A 25,070-nucleotide genomic window follows, 5' to 3' on the forward strand; every position below is an offset into this window, starting at 1 on the left:
GAAAGTTTCAGAAACAGACTCTTACCAGGGAAGACAGACAGACTAGAAAAGTTCTATTTCGTCTATTTCATGTCCTTTATGGCAAAGTGGTCCTTGTGTAGTAACTGAAGGATCAATTCTAAAATTGCCTCATTAATATATATATAGATAATTTTAAATATAAAAAGTTGGTACAAAGGTTACATTTTTTATGTTTAAAGTTCCTTTTATATATTAACTAGCTCAGTATTTGTTTTAGTATAATACAGTTAATTTAAGATTTTGATGACTACAGGTTCCTGAGAATGAGAGACACTGAAGGCTTCTATGACAACCTCCTATCCACCAAAAAGAGGGGGGAGGGAGAGGAAACAGTTTAGACAGGCAGACAGGAAGCTAGAGAGTCTTTAAAAAGTGTGATAACGGAGGTTGGAGAAATGGTTCGGTGGTTAAGAGCACTGGCTGTTCTTCTAGAGGTCCTGAGTTCAATTCCCAGCAACCTCATGGTGGCTCACAACCATCTGTAATGAGAACTGGTGCCCTCTTCTGGTACACTGTCATACGTGTGGGCAGAACACCTGATATCTAATAAATAAATGAATCTTTAAAAAATTCAGGTGACAGCAGATGCTGGCGAGGATGTGGAGAAAGAGGAACACTCCTACATTGTTGGTGGGATTGCAAGCTTGTACAACCACTCTGGAAATCAGTCTGGCGGTTCCTCAGAAAATTGGACATAGTACTACTGGAGGATCCCGCAATACCTCTCCTGGGCATATATCCAGAAGATGTCCCAACCGGTAAGAAGGACACATGCTCCACTATGTTCATAGCAGCCTTATTTATAATAGCCAGAAGCTGGAAAAAACCCAGATGCCCCTCAACAGAGGAATGGATACAGAAAATGTGGTACATTTACACAATGGAGTACTACTCAGCTATTAAAAAGAATGAATTTATGAAATTCCTAGGCAAATGGTTGGACCTGGAGGGCATCATTCTGAGTGAGGTAACCCAATCACAAAGGAACTCACACAATATGTACTCACTGATAAATGGATATTAGCCCAGCAACTTAGGATACCCGAGATATAAGAGACAATTTGTAAAACACATGAAACTCAAGAAGAACGAAGACCAAAGTGTGGACACTTTGCCCCTTCTTAGAATTGGGAACAATCACCCATGGAAGGAGTTACAGAGACAAAGTTTGGAGCTGAGACAAAAGGATGGACCATCTAGAGACTGCCATATCCAGGGATCCATCCCATAATTAGCCTCCAAACGATGACACCATTGCATATACTAGAAAGCATTTGCTGAAAGGACCCTGATATAGCTGTCTCTTGTGAGACTAGGCCGGGGCCTAGCAAACACAGAAGTGGATGCTCACAGTCAGCTATTGGATGGATCACAGGGCCCCAAATGGAGGAGCTAGAGAAAGTATCCAAGGAGCTAAAGAGATCTGCAACCCTGTAGGTGCAACAACATTATGAACTAACCAGTACCCCGGAGCTCTTGACTCTAGCTGCATATGTATCAAAAGATGGCCTAGTTGGCCATCACTGGAAAGAGAGGCCCATTGGACATGCAAACTTTATATGCCCCAGTACAGGGGAACGCCAGGGCCAAAAAATGGGAATGGGTGGGTAGGGAAGTGGGGGGGAGGGGTATGGGGGACTTTTGGGATAGCATTGGAAATGTAATTGAGGAAAATACGTAATAAAAAAATGTAAAAAAGGAAAGAAAACTGTGATAAAGATGCTGCAGTGAAGCTCTTCACAGCTGAGGGCTCCTGGCAGGGTGGGGGAGGGGAGGAAAGTTCTCGATTATCTTTAAGGGGCTAGCTGCTGGAAGTTTGATCATATTCCAATGAGTAACACAAATTGAACTTAGTGTATTTTGGGGCGCTAAGGGGTGCAAGGGTGGCCAGGGTGGGAAACAAGTGAGACTGGGGTACACTGTATAAAATTCCCCCAAAATTAATAAAAATATGATGGAGAAAAAAGAATTTTACCAAAAGTCTCAATAATGCATGATAAATATCCTGTTTTTACAGGTTAGCTCCTTAAAAATACTTCTATCACACGAAGCCAAAACTACAAGGGGAAAGAGAATGTTTAGGACTGAGATTTTCTTTTCAATGACACAAAAACAGTCTTTAAAGACTTCATGGCAAGGCCAGACATGGTGGTGCACACCTTTAATGCCAGCACACGCTGGCAGACCTCTGAGATCTAGGCGACACAGTGAGACTCCGTCTCAAGACAAAACAAAAACAAAAAACAAAACTTAATCCAAAAAAGGAAAAACACCCACAATGATACCCTCGTCTATCCACATAGTTGTTCTCCTCTTTTAATTACAAAAAGTGACAATAAAATGAAATGTTCTGACACTGGCCGGTCTCGGGGACATTTGATAATTCTACTGATCTATGTAAACACAGCACCTGTCCAAAGCACACTAGTCTATAAATAATCCAGTCCTTCCAGTCCCCGATGGAAACATTTCAGCAGGAAATGTATCATGTTGAAAAACAGTCTGGACCCTATTTTGGGACCAGTATTCTGATGGTCAAGCATTTAGCTTTCTTGCCTAAGAAAACAATGAGTTTACAAGTTAAAAACAAATGTGATATAATTGCATCTGTGTCAAGCCTACATCTATCTGTAGCAGGCCATTTTACCACAGGCCAACTAGAAACACACAGCTTTACTCATCTACTTCTGGGGGTTCATTTCACCCTTCCTCAAAGTCAAGATGCCGCCGGGCGTGGTGGCGCACACCTTTAATCCCAGCACTTGGGAGGCAGAGGCAGGCAGATTTCTGAGAAACCCTGTCTCGAAAAACAAAACAAAACAAAATCAAGATGCCAAGTAAAATAAAAGACAAACGTTTCTAGTTTAACTCTCTATAGACGCTAACACAATAGGAAAACGATTTCAAATAAAGACCTACATATCCCGGGGCAAATATGATGGTCCCAATGCTTGCTCAAGACAAGACAAGAATATCTCTTCCCTCATCTCCCTCAGGACTTATTCTGACACCATCCCAAATGACATTCTAGACTGACCAAGATCAACTAACAGAGTCTACCCTCTACCTTCAGCTTGTCAAACACAGACACTCCATTAGTCAACAAATAATAAGGAGAAAAATGAAATGATAAATTTAATTATAACACCATCTGTTTCCTCAAATATGGGAGCACAATGAAGGGGTCTCCTCTCAGTCTAAATGAAAACTAGTATGTTATCATTTCTCCCTCTGATAATTTGTTTATTGTGTTTGTTCTGTTTTTTAAGTTTTTCAAGACAGGGTTTCTTTGTGTGGCCTTGGCTGTCATGAATAGCTCTGTAGAGCAGGCTGGCCTCAAACTCAAAGATCTGCCTCTGGAGTGCTGGGGTTAAAGGTATGTGCCACTACTGCCATGCATGGTTAATTCTTTTAAACACTCTAATATAGGTGGTATAAACTTGGCTAACTCTTGAATGACACAGAATCATTTCCTGGCAATAATATTCTAGGTCTTGGGTTTTCAAACTCAACAGAAGACCCAGATCCATTTCCAGAATTTCTGAGTCAAGTCTTTCCATTGATCAAGGCACGTTAGTACTTTAGTTGGTCCAAAGATGCATGATGAAAATTATTGATTTAGTAAAATGTTAAACCTGAATTTTTAGGTCATACATCTGCTGATTCTATATCACCAACTTATAAATGTTGCTTCATTCCAATTTCTTTTATTGAATAATATACAATTACCTTGCTCTATCTCCTTAAGAATTTTATGATCTACCCCTATCAAAAAGAACAGCTCTAGCCAAAAAAAGGTGGCACATGTCTGTAATACCAGCCCTTGATGGCTGGTGTAGGAGGATTCCAATGAGTCTGAGGCCAGCCTGAGCATCAAAGTAAGAATCTACCCAAAACAAAAGGGATGGGGGCACCGCAGAGATGGCTCAGCAGTTAAGAGCATGGGACAGTCTTCTAGAGGCCCTGGGTTTGATCACCAGCATCCATATGCTGGCTTGAAACTGTCTGTAACTCCAGTTCCCCCAACACCATCTTCTAGGCACGAGGTACACATGTGGCACTCAGACAAACATACAGGCTAAACATTCATACACATAAAATGAATTTTAAAAAATAAAAACAAAAGCTAGGCAATGGTGGTACATACCTTTAATCTCAGCACTGGAGAGGCAAAGGCAGATGGATCTTTGAGATCCAGGCAAGAAACTCTGCCTCAAAAAGAAAAAGTAAAATAAAAATAAAAGGGAAGTGATAAAGGAAAGGGTCAAAGGAAGGACATTTTCCCCAAAGCTAAGATGCTAACTACCTCAAGACGCACAACTTGAAACCATCTCTAAACTCTATTCTAAATCAGGGTATTGAAGTTGCCATTTCTCGTTAATCAAGTATATTATATTTGTCATTTCTCATTAATCAAGCTTATTCTTTAAAACATCCCAGTCTAGCTCAGGTGAAGTACAATTATATTTCTTCCTTTTAATATTTCTTGAAAGATAATCTAATAATCCTTATTACTATTTTTTTTAAAGTGGCTCTTACAAGTTAAAAGCGCCTCCTTCCTCAGGCCCTAGTACTTTCCCTCTGACCTATCAGAGGCATTTACCTTGTAATAAACCGATGTCAATACTCTGACTTTACTGATTTCTACAAAGTAAGATACGGAATCTAACAATATTTCTTACATATCAATCTGGATGAGGCCACTATATCTCTCCAATCTTACCTTTCCAATGCCAATATAACCATTTCCAGCCTACCAAATAACATCTTAGGTATTACCCTTCTTAATCATTAGTGTCTCAGTGCAGTTCCTTTTTATATAATTTATTTATTTGTATTTTTTTACACAAAATAAAAATGTTTATTTAAAAGGCAAAAGTACAAACAAAAAACAGAGAAATTAACCATGTTTTTAGCAGCCTATCTTTGTAAAATTTGCTTATTTGTAATTTATATACATTTATGTTCTCCCTGCATGTGTGTCTGTGTTGGGGTATCAGATCCCCTGTAACAAGAATTACAGATAGATGTAAGCTGCCACATAGGTGCTGAGAAATAAACCTGGGTCATCTGAAAGACCATCCAGTGCTCTTAACCTCTGAGCCATCTCTCCAGCCCTAATACCAGTTCTAAGGTACATCTGAGCCAAGTACCAATTCACTCTCTTCTTACTGTACTCACTGACTTCAAATAGCCATCTCAATATTCCTGACCTGTAAGTATATATCAAATGTGAACTATAATTTTGCTTTTAAGAAAATGTTTTTTAATGTGACTCAGTATATATTTGCTCCCCCTACTCCCTCAAAAAACCTTGAAATTATTTCATTTGTTCATTTAAAGAAAACATTATTCAGTAAAAGAAGGCATTTAACAAATGATAGCTGAATATAGTAACTTGACTAATAAGCAAGTTTACTAAATACTGTGGAAAAATATTACTGCTAACTAGTATGGTTGTCTTCTCTTCTCCCCAAGCACAAAATGCACAAATAAATTACACTTGTTAAAATGTACTTATTATTGTATATATATAGAGGACATGTGTATTAGCAGGGCAGATAAAATCCCTTGCTTACCCTACATTTTGAATGAATCTTCTATTCATCTATAATATGATATAATATATATCATATATTTGTCATTTGGAAAATATTTACTTACTGAATTGTGTAGCTCTTCTACATGTTGACATATTTCAACATATATGCATTACCTGCCAGGGCTGGAAATGTGAACCCAGGGCCTTAGGCATGCTTGAAAAGTGTTCTACCATTTAGCTGCATTCCCAGCTCCTTTAAAAAGAAAGGATGCACCATCCTTTTATGTGTATAGGTGTTTTGCCTACATATGTGCCCAGTTCCCTCAGTTCCCCTGGAACTGGAGTTAAAGATGGTTGAGACTTGCCAAATGGGATCTGGGAACTGAACCTGGGTCCTCTGCAAAAGTACTAAATGCTCTTATCCACTAAGTCATCTCTCCAACTTCAACCCAGCTTTTATAGTTTAGTCTAAGATACTATCTAGTTAAGTTGCCAGGGGTGGCCAGAGATTGCTACATAAACTAGACAAACCCTGAATTTGCATTCCTCCTATCAAAACCTACTGCAGATATAGGTATGCACCATCACACCAGCTTATGTAAAAATGACAGTTACGGCTTATTATTTGTGTTCTCAAAACACATATGTTGAAATCCTAACCCCCAGTGTGATAGTATTAGGATCCGAGGCCTCTGGGGAATGGCCAGTCATAAAGACAGGATCCTCATGATTAATTCATTAGTTATTAGCCCATTTAAAAATAACAAACCAAAGGCTAAAGGCAAGAGGAGGAGTTCAAGCTCATGGGCTACAAATACAATTTCAGGTCAGATGTAAAATTCTGTCTCAAAAATAACGAAAAGAGAAACAAGCAAACAAAAAACATTTCATATTAACATAGAAGACTCTCATAAGAGACAGCAAAGAGCAATCTATTCCTCTCTATGCTGGGTGCGAATATACAATGTCAGCTCTGCAGCCTGGGAGAATGCCTCACTACAACCAACCATGCTGCCTGCACTCTATACTTGTTCTAGGAGACAATGGCATTGGTCAAGAGGGAAGTGTGAGAGTGTGACCAAACTCACAGTGGCAGATAAAAATATCCCAAAATGAAACATTTCACTTACAACCTCAAATTTTATTACTGGGAGCAACCCTATAGGTTTTTCTCGAAATGAGAGACTTACTTTACTCCCCCTTTTGGAGAAAAGGCCTGCCAAATATCCAAATGTGGTCAATTACAGCCTACCTGTCATCTGTTCTTATAATTTAAAAAATATACATAATTGTGCAGTGAGAACACTATCACTTAGGAAATTTGGTCAGTAAAACACTTGGAGACAAATGTAAAGACATCAATAAAACATCTATAAGATAGACAATTCTTGCCTAGATTCTTAGGGAAAAAATGAAAACTTTCAAAGTATTTTCAACTTGTCAAACTTCTTTCATGGTCACTATCAAGCCACTTGTCCTTGAGCTGGAGACCGGGGCAATGGGGAAGTTGAATAAGATAGCAATACTTTCAGCAATCAAGTCTTTAACCAATCAGATTTTGGAACATAGTACAATGCAGGATTTCTTTAACTACAAGATAGATGACTTTTCAGAGACATGAGTGCTGTGACTCCCGTGACTTGGCAGACACTTGGTCTGCCATTTTGTTTTCCGTGGCTTAGACAATCAATCACACAAAGATACTACTAGACCTAAGGAAGAGGAAACAAACAAAGTTCACTGGGGGTGGGAGGGTCCTCTCAGCATTCAGAAAAATGGGATTTCTGAGAGAGGACATGGACGTCAGTGACTAAACACTAATGGTTCACATCCCATCAGACCCCAAACAAAAGCAGTCAAGTCTCTCTAGAAAGTTCAGAGCGTGACAATGGGGGCATGGGAAGGAAACTGACAGCTCCCCTGTCTTAACCAGCACACATCCACAGGGATGGGACTCCTCCACCATAGGGTTTCCACCATCTCTACAGTACCAAACTTTAGAGCTAAATTCAAACAGAGCAAACAAAGACAGGGTAGGTCCCAGAAGGCACAGCCACTAACAAGCAGACTAATCAGAGTATGTAATGATGAGAACACTGAGAGGAATGAAATGCTGAGCGAGGACAAGCTGAGTAATCCAACTAGACAGCCTGGAGAAATGTTTTCAATTTCTAAAAATTATTGTTTCATATATTAACAATAAAGCAGATATTTAACATTCAAATCCAAACTATGGCTGCAAAGAAGATGCAATAGGTATCTAAGCACAAAGCAGAAAACGAGATAGAAAGGCAACAGATGCAGTGAACAGGCCCAAGAGATCTACATATAAATAGCAAGTGTCTAAAAGGAGACCCAACTTTAAACAGATTATATAAATACCTAAATTTATAAATTAAAAGGACCCATTTTTAACAAAAGGGGAATTCCACATTTAAACAAATTCGGTAAAATTTCTATTCTGTAAATGTTACACAAGTCTGAGTATTTTCACTCCTTTCCCTGGTTCATATGTCAAAATACTGACTCCCAAGGTGATAGAGGTTTTGGGGAGTATTTAGGTGACACCTCACAAATGGGACGTGTATACTGGCCACCCCTTCTATGATGTAAGGACACCATTAGAAGTAACCATCAATGAGCTAGAAAACCAACCTGTATCAGATATAACCTATAAATCAGTCCAATAAAATTAGAAGCCAATAATAAAAATGATGTTAGAAGTCACAACTACTTATAAAGTTTTCAGGTAATCCTTGGATCCAAGAAACTATGAAAAGAAACAGGCGGGGCTAGCGAATGGCCGAAGCACTGTGTGAAGAGGTAATACCTGAGAGAACTGGGAGGTAGGAGATTCGTTGAGTAAATTTCATGCTGAGTGAAAAAGTAACACATCCAGATCCTTACAGTAAAACTGCTAGAAATAAAACACAGAGAAAAGCATCTTCCAACAAATCCACAGCAAAGAAAGTTGCATCCATCATCCTCAAGGCAGCAGTGGAAGACCAGGGGCTGCCTGCCCACCAGAAAGCAGCGGGACAGTGGCTGTGGGGTGGCTGCAAACCAGTTGTCAGCTTGTCTTACAGTCATGGCGAAAGCATCCTTTAAAAGTGATGGTGAAATAAAAAGCATTTTACTGTTTTGCTTTCTTTTAAGAGAAAACCTGAAAGAACCTGTTGCCAGGAGACCTTCAGTCAAAGTATCCCAAAGGGCAGCTCTTTAAGGAGGATTATCCCAAGCTGAGAATCAGAAATTCAGGAAAGGAGAAAGGATACCAGAAAGTGTAAATGAATATTAACTATAAGGCCTATAATGTTCTCAAGAATTTAATATATTTAGAACTAAAGTCTGTGCCTAATAAAGTTAAAGGTTTTGAAGTTGTACAGAAAAGCAAATTTAAAGGCACTAAGTCATACTAGACCTGCCAATAATTCAAGCCTGCAATCTTCACTGGTACAATAAGGTCAAGTCTGTTACACGGGTAGCCAACTATGCCCAGGTTTATATGGGCTCTGGGAATCCAAACTCAAACTTGCATGGTAAGCACTTTACCACTTTGCCCATTCTAAAACTATGACCCAGCCCAGAAACACAGGCTAGCGCCTATAGGCTATTATCTCTCTGAATCACATTATATTTTCTAATTTTTTATGGGAACTCTAAGCTAAAAGAAATGCCTTGCCGGGCGTGGTGGCGCACGCCTTTAATCCCAGCACTCGGGAGGCAGAGGCAGGCGGATTTCTGAGTTCGAGGCCAGCCTGGTCTACAAAGTGAGCTCCAGGACAGCCAGAGCTACAAAGAGAAACCCTGTCTCGAAAAACCAAAAAAAAAAAAAAAAAAAAAGAAATGCCTTATACTCCTACTTACTTAGGGCAGTTAAGTGTAAACAGTTTAATAGTGATAGCCCATTGGTTATACTCTGCAGAACTTCCCAGACTTAGAAATCACTGGATATCACCAACTAAAAAAATATCCTGATGATTTTTTACACAGTACCCCCATTTTATCTCCCTAAACCCATCTTCCAAATATATGAGAGCAACAAAAGAAATACAGGAAAATCTAATGCTGAGATCATAAAGCTATCTCGCATTAGCACTTCACACAATGTAAGCATCTCATTAATACTCCTTTGCCGCCCCAGGACACGTCTGCAGTTTGGACACTTGAAGTACCTCTCAACAGTGAGAGAACACAGGGAAGGTGAGTGACAGGCATCGTAGGGATCAGTAAGGAGGAGAAAGAAAAAGAGTATGGGGGTGGGGGGGGGAGCCAACAAGGGTACAGGGCATGTACAAATTCAAGGAGATCTCACAGCAGAACACAGAGGACAAAATAATAAAGAGGAAAAAAAAAACAAAAACAAAAACAAAGAAAGAGACAGGTGGCCAAGGGAAGCAGAAAGACAAACAAGGAGAGTGAAAAAAAAAATCAGAGACAATGGGCAGTCTGAATGAGAAACAGAAAAACCAAAAGGTGAGGACAGACAGAAGGGGACTAAGCAACAGTCAAGGCGGCACACACAGATTTAAACAGACGGACAAATGAGGAAACGAAGGAGTGGGTCAGACAAAGGTGACACAGAATGCAAAAGCAAAAGGGAAATGGATAAGAGGGAAGCAGACAAGTCAGTGCTGACAGCAGAACAGAGCAGAAGTAGCTGAAGAAAGATAGTCAGGGGACATAAACTGAAAGATGGGAAGAAAACACCCTCAGGTGGGATAAGGCTATACCACTGTGAAAGCAGCAATTTCATCTATCCTGGAAGATAAGCAGGGTGGGGCTGGTTAGGACGTGAATAGGAGCAAGGAACTCAGGGGGAAGAAAAAGCTTCCCTACCCACCCCCTCCACCCTGGGGAACAAGGATTGCACCTATTAATTCATTACTTAAAGGCATGATCCCTATAGTCCACAAATGCAGGAAAAAGAACTATGAATTACCAAAGCCATTATTAATGGCAATGAGCTCTGCACGCTAAGTTTTATCTAGCTTGAGGGTCTCTTTCTGCAAATTACAAGCAACTATAATCCACAGTTTATTTCAAATATTAATACTCTCAAGGGGAAGCTATGTGTGCTTCCAAGGGTTTCTGCTCCAAGCACTCAGTATAGTACTAGAAAAATTATAACCATGGAAAATTATATAGGAACTACTTTTAAAAAGAGGAAAATAATAAATGATAAAACAGTTTACCTCCAGGACATAGCAGTCTCATATCCCCTTTCACTGTGGTGTAAAACCAACACTAGAGCTTCATTTGTGTGTGTGTGTGTGTGTATGTGTGTGTGTATGCATAAGTGTGTGTGCATGTGTGTGTTCATATGTGTGTAAGTTGGGGGTATGTGTGCATGTTGTGCAATTGTGTGTATGTGTGTATGTATATGTGTATGCATGCATACATGCATGTATATATTGGGTGTTTATGTTATTATTTTTTTCTATCAAATTTTAAAACCGGGCTGGTGAGATGGCTCAGTGGGTAAGAGCACCCGACTGCTCTTCCGAAGGTCCGAAGTTCAAATCCCAGCAACCACATGGTGGCTCACAACCACCTGTAATGAGATCTGATGCCCTCTTCTGGTGTGTCTGAAGACAGCTATAGTGTACTTACATATAATAAATAAATAAATAAATAAATAAATCTTTAAAAAAAAAGAAAGAAAAAAACAAAAACCAAAAATAAACATAAAAAAAAATAAAAAAAATTTTTAAAACCAATAAAGAAGAAAGTTGTAAAGAATATAAGCCCAAACATGCAAATGTTACCTCATTACAGTTTATACACAGGAAATAAAACTTTTTCTTTATTGTTTCATGGATTTTAAATGCATTTTTATTTAAATAGTGACCTTAAAATTAATTATTGTTTTCCTTTTATTATGAAACCTTCATACAGACACAAGTAATTTCTAGAATGAGAATTTCTGTTCTCAGATTTAATAAATCTACATTTAAACATTTCCTGAGTACTCATATATTTCAGGTTTCTATGTATTTACAAAACAGATCATTCAAAGTCCTTCCTAGAAAACAAAGTGAGGCTACTGTATAAATATACTTAAACTATGATTTATCTATTCCTGTTGTACATTACAACGACCTGTTAAGCTGTGTAAAGACATACAGGCGCCAAGTCCATAGATTCTGATTTAGTCAGCTTTATAAGGTACATCAAGCTTCTTTTTTGTTCAGTTGGTTTGTTGGTTGGTTGTTCAGTTGGTTGGTTGGTTGGTTGGTTGGTTGGATTGGGTATGAGACAGGGTCTCACCATGTAACCCTGGCTGTCCTGGAACTCACTTTGTAGATCAGGCTGGCTTCAAACTCAGTGATCTGCCTGCCATAGGAACACTGGGGTTAAAGGCATGTGCTACCATGCCAGACTACATCAAGTTTCTATTTTGGACATTCTCTGGTAATTCTGATGTGCAACTACAGTTAAAAGTTACCAATTTAATCCATCTTCCTACCCACAGCAAGAATTTTCTCTAAAATCCATTTGTAGCAGCTACCTATCATACAATCTGTAAACCTATTATATATCCATCAATTTAATTTTAGAACAATTTCAACTTCTTGAACGTTCCAAAAAGCAAAAATGGCCACTCAATATTCACTTCTTCAAAAAATCCCATTTTATGTAATTGTGTGTGGCCTATAGAATGGCCCTCCTTCTTGTTCATCATCCAGGCTCTGCTCATTACCCATGTATCCCCCAAGGACTCTGTGCCTATTCCCATATGCTGATGGCTTGTTCTAGAAAAGTTCAGTAACCTTTTAGGTCATGGAACTCATTATCATGCCCAATATTCCAGACATGGATGGAGAGCTCTCTGCTTTTTTTTCTTTCTTTCATTTTATTTTATTATTATTATTGTTATTATTATTATTATTTGGTTATTGTTGTTCTGTAAAACTTACTATGTACCAATGACTAGGACTTTATTCTTGGCTTATGCCAATTTAATAGTTAAATCCTTAGACATCTTTAAATTATATGTAACCATGCTATTATTCTCCATTCCTACAGGCTTTTATACTTTCACATCTATTCGGTCTTATTCAATTTAACTAATACCGTGCCTGTACTTGTTCTCCAGAGTGATGAACTGGTCTATAGACTTTTTACAATAGAACTAATCCCATGATATCTACTTGCAAGGTACCAGCACTAATATGAGGTTGAAAAGATACAGACAATGACCACAAGTGTGTGTGAAACAGCTCAGGGACCACACTAAGTTCAACCCATCATTTTAGCTAGAAGTTCCCATCACATTTTCTACAAATGCATTTTCAAAGTAACATTTCCCAATTGGTCTTCAATTCTGATACAGTGAGTATAGCATGGAACTCAGGTACTTGGACATTTTTAAGAATCCTCTCTCTAAGGCGTACATTAGATAAAAACACTTGTGGCTTCCATGAATCTGCCAATATTCTTTGAATAGAATTTTTTCAGTTAGCCAAGAGTTTCTCTAATTATATTTTCACTCATCTCACATTTTATCCTCCCTAAGCAGAACCTGACAGGCCTTAAGGATCTGACCTGAAACGACATGCCTCCAGCATTTGCCCAGTCAATTAGGAAAACCAACTTCAAAAGAAAATTAGGTCAATAGTCACATGACTTGCTTTTGTGAGCCAGTATGAACTGCAAGGAGATGAGAAATTGCTGAAAGCCCAAAATTCATCTGTTTTAGAAGGGTCACTTCCAGGTAAGAAGCAGGCAGAGGCCCAATTAGCATTCACATGGTTACAATCAGAGAGTGCAATTTACCTTAAGCAACTACTTCAAAGTAGCAAGTAACTAAAGAGCAAAAAGAAGAGGCGACTACCTCATTCTAGAGAGCTTGGAAGAATCAGAGAGGCAGCTGACCTTGCCCAATCAGACCTGCATGCTTACCAATTTGGCTATTAGGCAGAAGCCTGGACTTTGCTCATGCAGAGAGTGCCACATAAAGCAAGAATTTTTAGCAGACAAAAGCTTACTTAAAAAAAAAAATAGAAGGATAAATTAAATCCAAGGAACCAAAAAAGAAAGGAAATAATAAAGAGTAAGATTCAATAAAACAAAATCAAAAAACACTTGATGACATTTTAAAAATGTGATACTTTGACAAGATCCATAAAACTGATAACCTTTTCTTCATAGTAGAAAAAAAGGATAATACACAAATCCCCAATATCAACAAGAAACAAAATCTATAACTACATATCTTAGAGGCATTTAAAAAAAAAAAAAAAACAAAGAGGCCAGCTATGGGGCCACATGTCTATAATACCAGAATTTAGAAAGAAAGGAAGGTAGAGGCAGGAGGACTGTGAAAAGAAACAAGAAAAAAAGAAAAAGAAATATATAGTAAGAAAAAAAATGGAGGATGTAGCTTAGGGGTACTGAGTACCTGGAGGGAGGCACTAGTGAAAAAGAAAACTACCGGGCTAGATAAAGTTTCATTAGGAAGTTAATGTTTAAAGAAAATATTACTCTATACAAAGTATTCTACAACACAAAATGAGGGGAAAATCCCAACTCCTTTATATGCCACCAACACTGACCCAATTCAAAAGGGGGGGAAATAGAAGCAAGACAACACAAAACTAAAGGCCAAAATGCCTTACATATTCATTCATATTCTCTCTCTCTCTCTCTCTCTCTCTCTCTCTCTCTCTCTCTCTCTCTCTCTCTCATCAATCTCAGATGCAAGAGAGTACTCATACTCTATCATATGGGAAAACCAAAGCACAGAGGTACCAAGCATCTCTTCAGCACACAAAACCAGCTGTGCCCTCTTTTAGGATGTTCAGGCACTTTCTCAAGATGAATCAAAGCCCTTAGCACCACAGAAGCTAATGTGGCTTGAAGAAGAACCTGAATCTTGTCAGTCTTCAAACCTGAGTTCTGTTCACCTAGATCCCAATCTTTGTGACCTCCTAGATAAAGAGATAATACTTGACAAGAAGATGAATGGCCATCTGACTCGCTCTATACACTGACTGCCCCAAAACCTGTTAGAAATGCTCTCCTCTCTAGAGCCCAGGAACTTTTGAGAAGCTATTCTGCATCTCCAGGTGTCAGGGGTTCTTCCTGATTCCCCTCTGTCCCCTCTCCCCTTCTCTATCCCCCTGTGTCCCCTCTATCCCCCCAGAAAGCCATTTTTCCCTCTTTTTCTTTTTCTTTTTTCTTTTTTTAAAATTTCATTGAGACTGGGTCTTACTATATCAAACAGGCTATCCTTAAACTCTCCTGCCTCAGCTTCCCAAAGGCTGAGATTACTAAGATCTTCACCACACCACAGCTCTGGACAGTTTTTGTTTATTTGATTTTTAGTTAGTTTGTTTGTTTGAGAGGGTTTTTCTGTGTAGCCCTGGCTGTCCTGGAATTCACTCTATTGACCAAGCTGGCCTCAAACTCACAGAGACCCTCCTGCCTCTGCCTCCAGAGTACTGGGATTAAAGTCATGTGCCACCATGCCCATCTCCTGAAATCTTTTAATCACTATCCTATCCTATCCCAAACCTAAATCAAATGAAAATAAAGAGTTAGGAAGAAAAATAAAGATACATCAATACATTTAATTCGTATTTTAAAAAAGAAAAAATACTTAAGACTGTCCCAATTAAATACAAGAAAAACATTTGAGTATGTCCAACATGTAGTGCTGATGAAAACTCCGACAAAGCAGGAACCGAACCTCCTTAACGCATATAACAAAACATTAACACCAACATCACCCATCCATCATGTGCCCATATTCATTCCTAGGAGCTTATGGAACAAAAGTATTACTTTTCAAAGTGATAGCCAAGAAATACAAAATGAATTTGAAGCCCGAGTACTAATAATAATGCCTGTAGCGTTAAAACGCCACACTGAAAGCTGAGTTATCTTCTTGTAAGGCAAGTGCATTGTAAGAACTTGATAACAGCAAGCCCACTTACAACTCCTTAGTTTTGCCCCTTATTGTCTCATATTTATTACAAGGAAAAAAAAAAAAACTGTGGTCCTCTAGAACTAAAACTTGACTTGACTCCCAGAACAAAAGGTTTGAGAGGCCAGGGTCATTATTAGTCTTGGAGCAAAAAGATCTAAATCCCATCAGGAGCCTTGCTGATCAACAAAATTAATTAGTTGACAACTACTGTGGCCTCAATAACACAAACCAAAGGAAGTATAATGAAATTTAAATTACAGTCAGTCACACGCAATAAGGTAACAATCTTCCCGGGGAGACAGGCAAATAACATTCAAGTAAACATGGGCAACAGGTGCCAAAAACACAAGCCAATCCACTATGAGGCTTCTGCAAAATGCCAGGCATCGCTTGCTATTGGTCAAAGCTGGGTCAGCTTTGTGTGGACAGCACTATGTATGTGGACTACATCACTGAGTGCTTCCTACCTCTTACTCTCTCACCATGGAGCAGCAGAAAGAAAGATTACTTTACCACTTTTCATTATTTTATCTATTTGTATTACCAAATCTCTATTGTCCTCCATAATGTTTGATTTCTCATAACTGACCACTCGAATGTTTCCTTATGTATTTAAAGATATACAAATACCAGACAGAGGTGGTGCATGCCTTTAATTCCAGCACTCGGGAAGCAGAGGCAGGCAGACTGATGAGTTTTAGACCAGCCTGGTCTACAGATAGAATTCCAGGATAGCCAGGGCTACACAGAGAAGCCCTGTCTTGGAAAACCAATACGTACATGCACATGTAGTAATATCTATAAAGACTTTCCTCTGAGGTAGTCTAATCTAAAAGTTTGGGTGATGGTTTGCAGTTCTCCAGGCTTCACCAGGCACTTTGTTTAGAGATCTGTGTGCTGTGAATGACATGAGACTGTGTCAGTTATTATAGTAACCTGAACATTTTTTTTTGAGGGAAAGCTAGGTTAGACAGTCTTGGATGTAGTACCAGGCTAAGTTTCAATTTACCATAGCCCAGGCTGGCTTCAAATCAGTATCTTCCTGCCTCCATTTCTGGGCCACTACATTTAAGTGTACACTGTAATTTCATTCATTTTTCTGCATTAGCTACACAGTACATAACACAAGCTACATTTAAACATGTATGATGATACAGGCCACCATAAACTCTTTAATTATAAAAAAAGGGCATGACTTTTAGCAGGGCCTTAAAGAAGTAGGAGTTGCTGGTAGCATTTCCTGAGAAAGCACATTCGATAAGACAGAACTAAGCATGCATGAATGTTAAAAATGCAAAGTAATTAGTTTAGCCAAAGATCACAACTGTGGTGCTGACTACATTCACAGTACACATGAAAGCAATACAGAGGCCAACGACTATACTAACTTTGCCAAAAGTACAATTATTTCTACATAAATACAAATCTGTTTAACAAGATAAAACAGCATAAAGTCAAAGTTAATATGCCAGGCAACAAAATTATTTGACAAGTTCCATAGTTACTAATTACTGTAGGGTTTTTGTTTTCTTTTGTTTGTAACCTGCTTCTTAATTACAATTGTTTTTGAGACACAGTCCAGCTGAGGTTTGACCTTGAACTCACAATCTTCCTGACTCAGTATCCCAAAGTGCTAATGAAGTGGTTTTTTGGTGTCTGTCTCTGTGCCTAGAAAGCCCTCTCTTATAGCTGTGTAAAAATGTTAGCTAGGCTTCAAGATCCGAGTAGAAGCCCACCTCCTCCACTAAGCATTCTCTTACTGCTTCACTCATACGGATGAGGGGTGATGTTGTAGTCACTGGATAAAATTCCCATGAAGATATCTTCCTAATCTACAATATTATTTTTGTATTCTTGATTTTTTTCTGTCATAACGTAATTCTCTTAATTTACTTCCCACGTCATAAGTGAATCATCACATTGTTTTAAATGAAAAAGCTACAGTCTTAAATGATGACAACATATTTTACTAACACAAGGGATCTGTACATTTTATTTCTTACAGTAAAAACAAAAATATAAAAATAATGCATTGTACAACATGAATCTTTTGTGGAAAGAAATGAACACAACCAGTTATTTTTTCTTATTATAATTTCTTTATAGAAAACCTAATAAAAACTTCATATTCTAAAGTTGCACAATGATTACAGAAGAACAGAACTCTAAGATATATTTATCACACTAAGTCAGAGCATAGATATTTCAACCTGGAGAAAGGTTCATGTGCCTCTGGTGTATATGTAAAATTAATTGCATGTGATAACACACCAATATAAATTCAATTTCCCTTTCCAATCCCACTGACTGCACCTCTTGTAACAAGCATAGAGCAGGTCAGTTTCTCATCAGGAGCCACAAATTGCCACTCAATCTCCTAGGTGATAATCAATGTTTCACGTCTTACCCTATGACTAAGAAAATGAAATTTTAATCAATATATATTCCCCATCCTCAAGACTCCAGTCCTAAAGAACTGTGCTTGTGGTTGCTATGCTTGACAATATTATCCAATCTAAAAAAAAAAGTCATATTTCAATTGAATCACACTTTTTCAAATCCAACGTAGTCTTACTAAAAAATCTAACATTTAACAAAAAAAAGTATTTTGTTTTTTAAACAGATACACATGTATTTACCTTTGCATGTTTTCAGGTATATATGCAAATATTCATTCGAATGAATAGCCCAACAGCAGTGATACATTCAAACACATACCCATGACAGTTTCTAAACAAAGAAAACCTTCCTGGAAGCCAGTGAAAGAGCTAAGATAAAATGGCAAGATCTGGGTCCCAGACTAGAATTAAGTGTGATCAGTTTATCATATCATATAGAAAGGTTATGGAAGACTATAGGATTATGTCAAAAGGTCTTTGGAAATGACATAAAAGAGACTCCCAATGGCAAATGATGAGAATGTGATAATTAATAAACATAAAACCACACTGGACCAAAACATACATATGCTTAGATATATGGATTTGTTAAAATACTTTAAAGATAAAATATTTCACTGTTAATTTGGGGAAAATGGTAGATAGCTAAAATTATTTTTTAAATTGTAACTAAGCACAGAGAAACAATTACACTACATTCTTAGACAAGCCACTGAGAGGTAAGTTTCTCTTCCTAGAACTCTAGCTAGTGACTATAGGCTCATTACAAGAGAACCACTCTGTACCTCTTCATCAATGGAGCTAGTGCTAGGCTACTGTCATAAATACCTAGTAACAGTATAAAGCAAGAGAAGAGAACTCTGAATCATCATGTGTGTGTAACTTCCAGAACTAATAGAGAATAAATTTCTGTTGTTTTAAGCTGTCCAGTTTGTGGTAAACTATACAGCAGCCAAAATAAATTATTTTTGAAAAGATCTACTTCTAAGTTTTACTCTTTAAAAATAAGTTCTACTAAATGAGTTTTAAAGTTTGATAACCAATTATTTTGAGGAAATGTCCTGCACTCACTATAAACCTTCAGTTGTAAACGCTCAGAGTCATCAGGGTTATGAGGGAGATCCTCGGGCTCCTCTGTTTCCTTTGGGTACAGTTACCATGGATGTTTAGTGAAGAAGGGACATCAAGAAAGGTGTAGCAAGGCATGGAGTTATGAGCAGGGAGCAGTTTGTCAGCACTTGCACAACATTTTACCTGAAGCGATCACATCTATGTGCCTGGTATGTTAACATTTTCTCTACAGTACTGACTATATCAATAATTCCCATTTTTCTGGGGTTTTTGTTTGCTTGTTTTGTTTCCTTTGTTTCATTGTTTGATGTTTTGTAGTAATTCCTCCTTTATTTGATGACCCTCCTTCAAACAATTTTTATATAAAAGAAGGGTGAGTTTATAGCCACTGCCACTCTCTAAAGCCAGGGCTTCCTATCTACCTCACCCAGCTCTGGCTGAAGGCCTTTACACCATGGCTTCTCCCCAGCAGACTGCTGCAAAGCCACCAGAGGTATAGTACACTCCAGGAACAACTGGTTACAGAAGCTGCTAGAAAGACTAGTCCCTCTAGTGGAGCGGTGGAGAAACCTCCACCTTACAGGCTTGCTACTGTGGCTCTCACCAAAATTCACAAATTATCATTCCAGCCTCTGGTGTGAAAAACTGATCCAGGCTTCAAAACAGAGCTAACCAACTGGTATTTTGCAGAAGGCAAGTGGCCTCTTTGAAGATACCAACCTGTGTGCCATCCATGCCAAAATATACCAACTATCCCAGGAGATACCCACCTTGCCCAGCCATCTCCATAGAGAACATGCTTAAGAATACACTGAGGAAAACAACTGAATCTAAACAATTTTTTCCTACTCTTCTATTACTGATAGTTCTAAGTGTTAGATTTTTCCATCCCATGGGGTCAGAAAGTACCTAAGTTTATCAAAATAGAGGACAAAAATAATCAGGTATTGGCTGTGGTTAAATTTGTGTGTCAATTTTTAATATAAATGTTATGTAAATCATTAATACAAGTCAAAATGTTTTAGTACATTTCAAAATTAGTAACAATTATAAATAAACTTGCTGTATTGGTTTTTCCCATCACTGTGATAAAGTATTCTGACTTAAACACAACTTAAAGGAGAAAGGGCCTGATTTAGTTCTCAGTTTTATCTGTTGGTGGCTATAGTCTAGCATGGCCTGGAAGTCACAGTCAAGAGAGTGTGAGTGAGGAAGCTGGTCACAAAACACCCACAATCAGGAGCAAAGAGTAACTTGTAACACACAAGCAATCTAGGCTCAGCTGCCTTTCTTCACTTAGACTGCTCAGTCAGGTTGTGTCTACAGTTAAAATGAGTCTTCTCAGCCAGGCGTGGTGATACTTGACTTTCATTACAGCACTCAGGAGGCAGAAATAGATCTCTGTGAGTTCAAGGCCAACCTGATCTATAGAGTGAGTTCCAGGACAGCCAGGGCTACACAGTGAGACCTTGTCTCAAAATCAAAACAAAACAAAACAAACAAACAAACAAACAAAAGATGGGGCTTCTTACATCTACTGATGTAATTAAAACAGCCCTTCACAGGCATCCCCAAATACCCACCTCCCAGGTGATTCTGAGTCTTTCAAATAGAGAACTAATATCAACTATCATATAACTACTACTGTTTTCTGGATAAAGCCAGCATTTGGATTTTTAAAAGATTTGTAAAATTTTTATTTTTATTGACGTGCGTAAGCGCGTACCATAGCGATGTATGTAGAGGTCAAAGGACAACTTTCAGAAGTAAGTTCTCACTTCAACCTTTATATGGATTATAGAGACCAAACAGGTCATGAGGGCCACACAGCACCTGCTGAGCCATCTTGTCAGCTCTGGGTAATTTTTTTTAACATAAATTTTGTACTGATGGACAACAAATGGTGCTTGTAACATTCTTATCACACAGTAGAAGTTCCGTTCATTCACTATATTTTTCTAAGTGACTTGTCCTACATGCAAGTATGTCTTTCACGTTGTCTGTTCTGCTACTGTAAGTGAGAAAACAGAACTGTGTGATTACAGTGACTCTGCGTGTTATCCTCAAAGTCTTTACTCTGCAGGATCACCAAGATTAAAACTCTGCATCAGAAACATTTCATTTCATTTCCTCTTGCATCCCATCTATAGTCTATTTAGTTGCGTTTATTTTTATAATAGAATTCTGTTACCTATTTTATATGATTAGCTAATGTCTAAGGATGAGCATTAAATTATCTCTAATTCACTTTCTGTGAATATTCCTGTATCTATTCCTTCTGCTGGAGCAGTAATGTTATTTGTTCTTTGGATGCACTTTATTATTGAAACACACTGAGGTCGGTGGCATCTTCCAAGAACATACAAGTCCAGCTTTCTAGGGAATAATCATTTTCACCTGGCAGCTGTCACTTCACAATGTAAATAAAATGAACATGTAACCTTTTCCAGTATAAATATGAAATAAGGATAAATAAGACATACCCTAAATTCTACTTCATGACTCAGAGTATCAATCAGAACTTTATGTCCTTTCTAACAGAATTTAGTGAAAGTTTTTTTTTTTTTTTAATCTTTAAAGAAATAATAGATGGTCTGGCTCTTATCTCAATTTCTAATTCTTAGTCATTTATTTCTTTATAGCTCTCAAAGTTGCTAGAAATAATCTGAGCATTCCATTACCACCCCATGGTTTAATCTTCTCATACAACAAATTCATCAACAGCAAAAGGATGTTTGAAAACATAATGACAAAATAACACCAACCAAAACCGGAACAGTTTTGTAGCTTTGTAGCTACTAGCTTAAAAGGTAGATTAATACAGCTTTCTTTTATAAATGCCAAAGATTTTATTTTTTAGGTCATAAAACTATGAAATAATTTCCAGAGATAATAAGACAACCTAACAAAAAAGGAAATGGAGACTATGAGACTAGATTATAAACACCATGAAAAGTAATATACCATGAATGTACACTTGATAGTAATCCTACACATGCAGAAACTACTCTCAGAATTTTAGAAATGCACTCCAATCTTCAGAAGAAAAAAGGGCTCACATCTGTTCAAAACAACAAAGATCTAGGGACAGAGGTAAGACACAAGAAAATGCCTGAAGTGGACTCTGTTCATTCAAGCAGATAATCAAAATGAATTATTTACAAGCACACTTTTATCTTCAATACCAGTAAGAGCTCAATCCTAAGAAGCTTAGTGAAACTGTAACACATCTGCTAATCAAAAATAAACAAATCGAAAGTGAAATGTTCCAACAAAACCCATGAATAAGACTGCAGAGAAAGTGGTGAGATTAAAGAAAAAAGGGTAGAAAAACAGAATAGTCTATCTCATAAACAGTGACTTACATCAAGTCATATATTTATAAACGAACTAGCTGTATTTAGCTAAGGTTGGCTAAAAGTATGTTTCCCACCAAGAGGAATGCATTACAAAACAGTGTGAAGAAAAGCCACCGTTCTTTCTATCTTAATTCAACATCGTTTAAATTTTTAACTAGACTGAGTAAACAAATGCAAAAACAAAACAAACAAACAAAACTAACAACTCACATGTGATCTTTCAAACCCTTATTACATTTCACATATGTTTGAAAGGAGACATACCAAGCATGTAAAAACACTTAGTGTCCTGCAAAGAAAATATGGTCTCAATAATCTGTCATGCCTTGGGCATCAAAACAATACAATGTCACAAAAACATAAGAACTTTAAAATTAGGATCTTGTTTTACGTGCTTTACTAATTTTAAAGAAAGCTACTTGTCACATCAGACAATATTTTCTGACATTACAATGTCAACATAATAAAACACTAACAACAAACAAAATGTCTGATCATCTATCTAGCCAGCAGGTGAGATGTTATATTCTAAAGGAGAATAAAAGGAAAACAAAGAAACCAGCAATCACTACATAAAGAAGCAAACTAGGTTTGTTTGTTCTTCTCCCCCAATAACAATAGTTTGGCTTCATATAAATTGAGGGTAAGAACTCATTTATTCCTACTCATTCATGAATCAAGGAAATGTATGAAGGCCATGTGTATTTTGGATACTAGATAAAAAACAGAAAGAAAAAAAAAACAACCCAATCTTGATCTCAAAAGACTTGTACTCTTTTGAATATAGGCATGGTGGCCCATACTTGAAATCGCAGCTAAGATGGGAGGGTTCTGAGTTCAAAGGCAGCCTGGACAGCATATTGAGACCTTGTTTCCACAAAACAAAATAGAACAAAACATCCACAAAATAGTATATAATGACAATGGAAAGCAATAAACAAAACAGGATGGTGTAAGATAACAGAACTGAATGGTTATTTTCAATTGGATATTCAGAAGGTCACTTAGAGGACACATCTATGGTTCAAGAAAGGGATAGAGAAAAAAGCTCTAATACTAATATAAGCTTTGCCAGATTTAGTTACAGAGATGCAGGCAACGTAACTGAAGCCAGCAAGTAGAGGATACAGGAGGTGAAATCAACACAGAACCAGACAGGGGACTTGTAGGTCATAGTCATAAATTTTTAGACTGCATTCTTGGGTCACAGGAAGCAACCTTGTTAAACGCAGTGTCTTGTACTTTCTGTGAAATTGCTGTTAGAGATCCTACCCACCACACAAACCAAGCACTCTTCATAGAGGTGAAAGGAAGTTTTTTCTTTTATTTCTTGCTCCAAGTTGACCTTTCCTGAAGAACTAATATATATGTCTCATACACATTTAAAATTAAAACAAATTAATATTGGGTATGTGCATGACGTACGTGTGTGTGTGTGTGTGTGTGTGTAGCAGCACAAGCCACAGCACATGTGCAAAGGACAGAGAACAACTCTATAGAGTTCATTCTTTCCTTTCACCCTAATGGGGTTCCAGGAACCAGACTCAGGTCGCCTGGTTTGCATAGTGAGCTCCTTGACTCCGAAAGCCATTTCCATGCCCCTCTCATGTGCACTTTGAGATTATTTTCTCTTCTGCCCTATCCTTGGAACTCTAGAAAACCTTAGCACTGAATCTACATTTAGCCTCTAGCAGCTGTATAAAACCTTATGGTATCTATTTTCTTTTAAAATAACATTTTCACTTTAGAATAGTTTTGAATTTACCAAAAAGTGACAATGAGTGTATAGAGCAGTCCCACACACCTCCACACATTCCCTGTCAATGTATATAACACTCGACCACAGTCAGTAATAATGGCACACTACTATCAGCCAAAATCCATAATTTATTCAATTTCTCCAGCTTTTACTTTTTTCAGTATTTGTGGTACTTGCTGTTATATAACTCCTTATAATACTTATTAAAAGCTTGCTCTAGTGCCAGATCACAAACTTCAAAGGTTGCATTTGGAGAACAGATAAACAGAAATTTTATAAATGTTCTTTAATCTTAACAATAAGCTACAAACATTTAACATATCTAAATAACATAGTACAGTTATAACTTATACCCATAATAAGCATTTTAAAAATAATTGTCCATTAGATACTATTAAAACCATTCTTTATATGACCAGATGTGGTAACACATGCTTATAATACTAGTGTTCATTCAGGAAGGAGAATCACTAGGACCTGGCTCACAATCTATACCACACACACCCCACACCCAGGTTTGCTGAATGTGAGACATAACTGGTAATCACAAGTTTAACATAAAAATATTCCTCTCCGGCACCAAAGTTTTTAACTCTACTAAAACTTAAGGCCTGTGTGGAACAGAAAAAGAAATTGAAGCCATAAATACCTTTTATATATTATCTATTTCACCAAATATTTTTCCCGAAGCTTAGGGGCTGGTGAAAAGGCTCAGCAAGTGAAGACACGTACTGCCAAGTCTGACAACCTTAATTCAATCCCTGGAACCCACACAGTGACCTCTGTATAAGCATACAGTGGCATGCCCCACCACTGCAATACATACATTTAAGAAAAATGTTGCCGGGCGTGGTGGCGCACGCCTTTAATCCCAGCACTCGGGAGGCAGAGGCAAGCGGATTTCTGAGTTCGAGGCCAGCCTGGTCTACAAAGTGAGTTCCAGGACAGCCAAGGCTACACAGAGAAACCCTGTCTCGAAAAACCA

General features: G+C 37.8%; 1 protein-coding gene across 1 annotated transcript in view; it reads right to left on the reverse strand.

Annotated features, from left to right (window-relative positions):
• Nucleotides 1-25,070, reverse strand: part of Xpr1 (xenotropic and polytropic retrovirus receptor 1) — a 144,880-nt gene that overhangs the window by 87,985 nt on the left and 31,825 nt on the right. The window lies entirely within an intron of this gene.

Source organism: Mus caroli, chromosome 1 (assembly GCF_900094665.2).
Source record: "Mus caroli chromosome 1, CAROLI_EIJ_v1.1, whole genome shotgun sequence".
NCBI classification, from domain to species: Eukaryota; Metazoa; Chordata; class Mammalia; order Rodentia; family Muridae; genus Mus; species Mus caroli.